The following is an 8,826-nucleotide window of genomic DNA, read 5'->3' on the forward strand; positions in this document are numbered from 1 at the left end:
CTTTAATTTGATGTGTGGAACACACCATAACTCTAAGTATATTGGGAGAAAATTGCAGTTACATTTGACCCAAAGTTTCAGTAAAACTTATGAATGTAACTTGTGATGACTTTCATCGACTTTTGTTCCACAACTCGCTTGACTTAAAAACATAACACACGGATGTAATACGACTAATATAAATCATAACATAATCTCTTTATCATGTTAATCACCCTAGTCTCACCCCAAAGGTACATGTTATAACATTCCCAACTTGTCGACTTTCGATGAAACATTGTTTTATTTAATTGCTTTAGCTTCTGAACTGTCCAACCCTCTTTGTACTTGTTGTTCATGATCTTCAATATTTGTAACCTCAGAGGTAACATGATTAACTTACTTTATATACTTTTAAATATTATCTCATTTTTTTGTCCTACATTAGTTTGCTTACGACGCATTTTTACATACGAAAATATAGGGTGTAACATCACTCCCCCTTGGGAACATTCGTCCTCGAATGTTTACTCTTGGAGACTTTGGAAACTTTTTCCAGAGTATCCTTCGTACACTAGGTTAAAACCAACCTGCACGTAGCCAGAAACATACTATGCATGCCACACATGGCCAATCTTTATAAATAGCAGCAATTTGCCTCTGACATAATCCTGTCTCGTAGCCCTGCTACATCTGGAACACACAAACGACCCTTGTATCTGAGAACCCCATCTCCCTTGAGCTCTAACAATGGCTTCTTCTGCTGCGGAACTCGCTCTCTCAACTCGACCAACTCTGGGTCCTCGTACTGCCTTTCCTTGACTTCAGCTATGAGGGATGGTTTTGCAGTGTTTTGGATTACAACTCCACCATCCTCAGAATCTACTAACCGAACCCCCAACGAAGCCAATTGATGAATATCTCTAGCTAATTGTCTTTTCTCGGGCTCTACATGTGCTAAGCTACCCATAGATCGGCGACTTAAGGCATCTGCTACAACATTAGCTTTCCCTGGATGGTAGAGAATGTTAACATCGTAATCTTTCAATAACTCAAGCCATCGCCTCTATCGCAAATTCAACTCTTTCTGCTTGAAAATATATTGTAGGCTTTTATGATCAGTAAATATATCAACATGAACACCATATAAATAATGCCGCCATATCTTAACTGCATGGACAACCGCAGCTAACTCGAGGTCGTGGGTCGGATAATTCCTCTCGTGCTTCCTCAACTGCCTTGAAGCATATGCAATTACCTTCCCATGTTGCATCAGGACACATCCTAACCCGACACCTGATGCATCACAATACACGGCATAACCCTCTAGACCCTCTGGAAGTGTTAGAACTGGAGCTGAGGTCAACTTGTTCTTAAGCTCTTGGAAACTCCGCTCACAAGCCTCTGTCCATTGAAACTTAGTTTCTTTCTGTGTCAACTTCGTCAATGGTGCCGAAAGGGAAGAAAAACCCTCTACGAACCTCCGATAGTATCCTGCTAAGCCTAGAAAGCTACGAACCTCTGTCGGAGTGGTAGGTCTAGGCCAAGATTTCACGGCCTCAATCTTCTGAGTGTCCACCTTTATCCCTTCATCTGATACAATATGCCCCAAGAATGCTACAGACTTCAACCAGAACTCACATTTAGAAAACTTAGCATACAACTTACGATCACGGAGGGTTTGGAGTACCACTCGCAGGTGGTCCGCATGCTCATCCTCTGAACGGGAATAAACCAGAATATCATCAATAAATACTATCACGAACAGATCTAAAAATGGCCGGAATAGGCTATTCATCAAGTCCATAAATACAGCGGGTGCATTAGTCAACCCGAAGGACATGACAAGGAACTCGAAGTGGCCATATCGGGTCCTGAAGGCTGTCTTCGGAATATCTTTTTCCCGAACTCTGACCTGGTGGTACCCCGACCTCAAATCAATCTTGGAAAAGCATCTAGCTCCCTGCAACTGATCAAACAAGTCATCGATCCTTGGAAGTGGATACTTATTCTTAATAGTTACCTTGTTCAACTGCCTATAATCGATACACATCCTCAGCGAGCCGTCTTTCTTCCGCACAAATAGTACCGGTGCACCCCAAGGTGAGGTACTGGGCCTAATGTAACCTTTCTCCAGCAAATCTTTTAACTGCTCCTTCAACTCCTTCAATTCGGCAGGTGCCATTCTATACGGAGGGACGGATATTGGTTGAGTTCCTGGAAGAAAATCGATGCTAAAATCAATCTCTCGCTCTGGAGGAATACCTGGAAGCTCATCTGGAAACACATCTGCATACTCTTTGACTATGGGAATAGACTGAAGTGTAGGTATCTCAGCATCTGCATCTCTAACTCGCACAATATGATAAATGCACCCTTTTGCGATCATTTTCCTCGCCTTCAGATAGGAAATAAACCTACCTCTGGGTGTTGGTGTATTACCTACCCATTCAAGGACTGGCTCACCCGGAAAATGAAATTTGGCTACCTTTGCTCGGCAATCAACTGTGGCATAGCAAGCTGCCAACCAGTCCATGCCCATGATAGCATCAAAGTCCATCATCTCTAGCTCAACTAGGTCAGCTGAGGTCTGACGACTACAAATTGTCACCGTACAACCTCGGTAAACCCGTCTAGCAATAATCGATTCTCCGACCGGTGTAGATACCGCAAAAGGATCACTTAGTATTTCAGGCACTATACCAAACTTCCTCACGACAAATGGGGTAATATACGATAAAGTAGATCCTGGGTCTATCAAAGCATAAGCATCGTGAGAGAAAATGGTTAATATACCTGTCACAACGTCTGGTGAAGACTCCTGGTCCTGTCGACCCGCTAAAGCATAGATACGGTTCTGATTACCACTTGAACTGGAACCTCTACCTCTGCCTCGACCTCTACCAGCCGAAGACTGAGACTCACGCCTTGAAGGATGCACGGACATAGACGATCCTGTTGCTGAACTCGCTGGTTGTGCCATTCCCCCAGAATCTCTATTTGGGCAATCTCGCATCATATGCCCCGGACGCCCACATGTATAACAAGCATCAGAACCTGCTCGGCATTGACCCAAGTGTCCTCTACCACAGATGTCACACCGCGGAGGAAATGACCATGTCTGCGCAGAACCTCGTTGTCGCTGCAAACCCGACGCCCGTGAGCTCTCACCTGGTCCTGACTTAGTATAGCGGTCATACCCGTAACCCTGTAACTGAGGTGGCGGAGGCCTAGGTGGCCGTCCGAAGTACTAGGTCCTATAACTACCCTGAGATTGCTCCTGAGACCTGGGAAATCTCATCCTCTTACGTTGCCCTTGCTCAGCCCTCTCTGTACCCTGCTGCCGACGCCTACCCCTTTCTATATTCTGGGCGAATGCCTGAATCCGGCAGATATCCATACTATCCTGCAATGCAGCGGTGGCACATGCCTCGGTTAACTCTGGGGCTAACCCTGCTATAAACCTGTGAATCCTGTCCCGCATAGTAGAAACTATGGATGGTGCATATCTGGCCAATGAGTCAAAACGGAGACTATACTCTCGAACACTCATATTACCCTGCTTGAGGGCTAGAAACTGATCGACTCAAGCCTGTCGGATCTCCCGCGTTAAGTACTGGTCATGGAAAGCATCTGAAAAATTCTCCCAAATAGCTGGAGGTGTATCACGTCCCCTGGACCTCTCCCATCCCTCATACCAAAGGATGGCTATATCTCGGAGTCGAAAAGCTGCTAGCTCAACTGCCTCTTTCTCCGTGGCATGCATAACACGAAAGATCCTGTGAAGCTGATCTATGAAATCCTGCGGGTCCTCCCTCTGATCTGTCCCCGTGAACTCTGGGGGACTCAAAGCAATAAACTCTCGGACCCTTGAACTCCCAGACCCCTCAGAAGTTCCTGCACTAGCTGATGCCCTAGCATGTTGCTGGGTAGCTACCAACTGTGTCAACAAATGCACCGCACTCCTTAAGTCCTAATCTGATGGAAGTGGAGGGGGAACTGGATGTGCGGTTTCCCTAGGAATCTCCGTAGTTGGTGGAGGAGCCGGTAATGGCTGAGTAGGGGTCTCCCCTTGAGCCTCAGACTGGGCCCCATCTACTGGGGGTACCCTGTTGGTCCCCTCACCTACTACTGTATCTCTCCTCTGGCTAGCCGTAGTCTTCCTAGTCACCGTCATCTGTGCATGCAAACACCAACACATAAGTTTAATTCAAATTTCCTATAACTCAGTTCTATAGCACGATTTAGATTTCAAAGAAGTGTAACCAACTCCTAAATGCCCTGTAGTTCCTTGCTTATATAATGTGGTGCACAACACATCTATAAACAAGACCCTACTAGACACGGCTTGTAGACTCCCTAGGACAGAACTGCTCTGATACCAAGTTTGTCACGCCCCGAACCTAGGAGCGAGACAAGCACCCCGTGCCTCACCTAACCTGGCGTACCAAATTGCGACTAAGGGACTCTGAACACATAATGTCATACTTTGGCCATGGGGCCACCTTGCAAGATAATTTGCGAAGCAAAATATAAAACTGAATGGAAACTAGCACTAACTAAATATCAATATAAAGCTAGGCCGATAAGGCCGTCATAGCTACTACAGCTGACAAACCACCAATTTATACAAACCCAACATACTGCACTAACCAACAGGATATGCCTACAAGCCTCTACTGATAGATGTACTGTGATCGGAACAGGGCCCCGACCTACCCATAACATATATACAGATATACATAAGATGTACACAAAACTCTAGTCATGGCAACTCCGAAAGACATGGAGCTTACCGATCAGGCGGAACTCGGAAAACACCTACTGAGGAGGTCTACCCGTCTGTCTGTCTGAACCTGCACGCATGAAATGCAGCGCCCCAAAAAAGGGACGTCAGTACGAAATAATGTACCGAGTATGTAAGGCAATAAAATAACTGAAATCTGAAACTGAACTGATAATATGATAACTGAAATTAACTGGGAGTCAAAGATGATCTGGAGATATACTTACCTGCTGATACTGACTCAACTCCTTCAATATAGTAAGTAAAATAATTGTACGGCCTTATAAGGCTCGGTATATATAACTGCTCTGCCATAGTAGGCTCGCTTATAGGCGCTCGGCCATACTAGGCTATGTATCTCGACCATGCTGGGCTCGCTCATAGGCGCTCGGCCACAGTAGGCTCGGTATATAACTTTCCATCTGATCAGAGGTTGCCCAATAGGGGCCTGCCCATCGATTATAGCTCGATGGTAATGAAAATACTGTAATACTGTATATATAGGCTTGCTGCTCTCTTGACTAAAAGAAGACAATACTAAAATTGAATATAGAGTCTCGATAAGGAATAATATTGTAACTTATGAGACTAGAATAGTGTGAATAAATTCATGAATATGAACTTCTCTTTTTGTCTCATTACTAACACATGTAGCTACGAGATCATGCCAAAATGAAGGAAGGCTTAGCCTTAACATACCTTATCACAATCTTTTCAATCACCAAGTTGAACTCACCTCTTCGCACCTTAATCTACAAGAATGATAATAATACTATCGTTAAGTTATGAAAGGTACAACTATCGCACAACGAACGACAAACCTATTTTGTATTAAAACGGGCAGCATCTCCCCTATAATATGCCCTTCCTCCAACTTCAAGATAACACCAACAATACAAGGACAGAACAATAACAACATATATACATCATTTTCCAGCCCTATATACACCATCAAATACTACAAAACAGCCCAACACACCCCAATCTCTTCGTACACAAAACGACCACCGTAGTAGTGTCAAACGATCCGAAAATGTTATGACGAACGACCAGCCAACCACCCTACATTTATATGGTGTTTATAAACCCCCTTCCTCCTCCAAAACTCCACAAAATAGTAATAAAACACGCAGCCCAACAGCAACACAAAACAGTCCACAAAACAGTCCGCTACAAGTGAATAACTCGAACTCACGGCTTCCGATCACCATCCCGTGAGTTCTTACAAGTATAGAACGACTTACCATGAATTTACAGAAGAAAAAATGGATGAAAGAGAGCAGTAAACTCACCTTATTTGTTGGATAACTCAGCTCCTATCTTGGTTCTTCAAACTCTAAGTTTTACCTCCAATTGGAACTTGAAAGGGAGAGAAAATCAATTAGGGTTTGTGGGAAATTTTTGGGAGGATTCTTTGCAGAGCTTATGTCTGGTTATTATGCTCTATTTTGAGTCTAATATATGAAGAAAATAGGCCCTTAAAAGGCCTCTTTGGACGACCCGAAATGGCCCATTTTTGGGCTTTCATTTAAGCAAGTAGGTGACACACCTACTTGTCACCTAGCAGCTTGCGCAGTATCGCACAAATACACATATCTCTCTACTCCGATGTCGTATTGACAAATGGTTTAATGCGTTGGAAAATAGACTCATAGATCTTTAATTTGATGTGTGGAACACACCATAACTCTAAGTATATTGGGAGAAAATTGCAGTTACATTTGACCCAAAGTTTCAGTAAAACTTATGAATGTAACTTGTGATGACTTTCATCGACTTTTGTTCCACAACTCGCTTGACTTAAAAACATAACACACGGATGTAATACGACTAATATAAATCATAACATAATCTCTTTATCATGTTAATCACCCTAGTCTCACCCCAAAGGTACATGTTATAACATTCCCAACTTGTCGACTTTCGATGAAACATTGTTTTATTTAATTGCTTTAGCTTCTGAACTGTCCAACCCTCTTTGTACTTGTTGTTCATGATCTTCAATATTTGTAACCTCAGAGGTAACATGATTAACTTACTTTATATACTTTTAAATATTATCTCATTTTTTTGTCCTACATTAGTTTGCTTACGACGCATTTTTACATACGAAAATATAGGGTGTAACAATGCTGCCAGACAGGGATATCAAATTTGGTATTGATTTGTTACCGGGCACTCATACAATATCTATTCCCCCATATCGTATGGCCCCACCAGAGCTGAAGGAGTTAAAGGAGAAATTGTAGGAGTTGCTTAATAAGGGCTTCATTCGGCCTAGTGTGTCGCCTTGGGGTGCTCCACCGATAAACTAGGTGGTAATGCAAGCCTGTAGGCTACTTCACCCACCCTTTTAAGAATTTCAAAGGGTCCGATATACCTAGGGCTTAACTTGACCTTCTTTCCGAACCTCATTACACCCTTCATAGGTGAAACCCGGAGCAATATTCTTTCTCCAACCATGAATGCAATATCGCGAGCTTTATGGTCGGCATAACTCTTTTGCCTAGACTGAGCTGTGCGAAGTCGATCCTGAATAATCTTGACCTTATCCAAGGCATCCTGTACCAAATCGGTACCCAACAACCGAGCCTCTCCCGGTTCAAACCAACCAACTGGCGAACGTCATCGCCTTTCGTATAATGACTCATATGGATCCATCTGAATGTTTGACTGGTAGCTATTATTATAAGAAAACTCCGCAAGTGGCAAGAACTGATCCCAAGAACCTCCAAAGTCTATAACACAAGCGCGAAACATATCTTCAAATATCTAAATGGTGCGCTCTGATTGTCCGTCTCTCTGTGGATGAAATGACGTACTCAACTCAACCCGCGTGCCTAACTCACGCTATACAGCCCTCCAGAAGTGTGAGGTAAATTGCGTACCTCAATCTGAAATAATAGACACGGGCACACCGTTAAGGTAGACAATCTCATGAATGCAAATTTCAGCTAACCTTTCTGAAGAATAGGTAACTGCCACTAGAATGAAATGTGCTGACTTGGTCAACCTATCCACAATGACCCAGACTGCGTCAAATTTTCTCTGAGTCCATGGGAGTCCAACAACAAAATCCATAGTGATACGCTCCCATTTCCACTCAGGAATTTCTAACTTCTGAAGCAAACCACCAGGTCTCTGATGCTCGTACTTAACTTGCTGACAATTCAGACACCGAGCTACATATGAAACTATATCCTTTTTCATTCTCCTCCACCAGTCATGTTCCCGTAAATCTTGATATATTTTGGCGGTACCTGGATGAATAGAATACTTGGAACAGTGTGCCTCTTCAAGAATTAATTCACGAAGTCCGTCAACATTAGGCACACAAATACGACCCTGCATTCGTAGAATTCCATCTTCCCCCACAGCAACTTGTTTGGCATCACCGTGTCCTTAAGGACAAGTAAATGAGGATCATCATACTGCCTCTCCCTAATGTGCTCATATAAAGAAGACCGAGCGATCGTGCAAGCTAGAACCCGACTGGGTTCTGAAACATCTAACCTCACGAATTGGTTAGCCAAAGTCTGAACATCTGTAGCTAACGGTCTCTCACTAACCGGAATATAAGCAAGGCTGCCCATACTCACAGCTTTTCTACTCAAAGCATCGACCACCACACTGGCCTTTCCGGGGTGATACAAAATGGTGATATCATAGTCTTTCAACAATTCCAACCATCTTCTTTGCCTAAAATTAAGATCTTTTTGTTTGAACAGATACTGAAGGCTATGATGATCAGTAAATGCCTAACATGAGACACCGTAGAGATAATGCCTCCAAATCTTCAGCGCATGAACAATGGCTGCCAATTTTAAGTCATGAACGGGATAATTCTTCTCGTGAACTTTCAACTACCGTGACCTATATTCAATCACCCTGCCATCTTGCATTAATACTGCATCAAGCCCTATATGAGATGCGTTACAATATACCGTAAACCATCCTAAACCTGTGGTTAATACCAACACTGGTGCCGTAGTCAAAGCGGTCTTGAGCTTCAGAAAGTTTAACTCATACTCGTCTGACCATCTGAATGGGACACCTTTCTG

Source organism: Nicotiana tabacum, chromosome 24 (assembly GCF_000715075.1).
Source record: "Nicotiana tabacum cultivar K326 chromosome 24, ASM71507v2, whole genome shotgun sequence".
Classification (NCBI taxonomy): Eukaryota; Viridiplantae; Streptophyta; class Magnoliopsida; order Solanales; family Solanaceae; genus Nicotiana; species Nicotiana tabacum.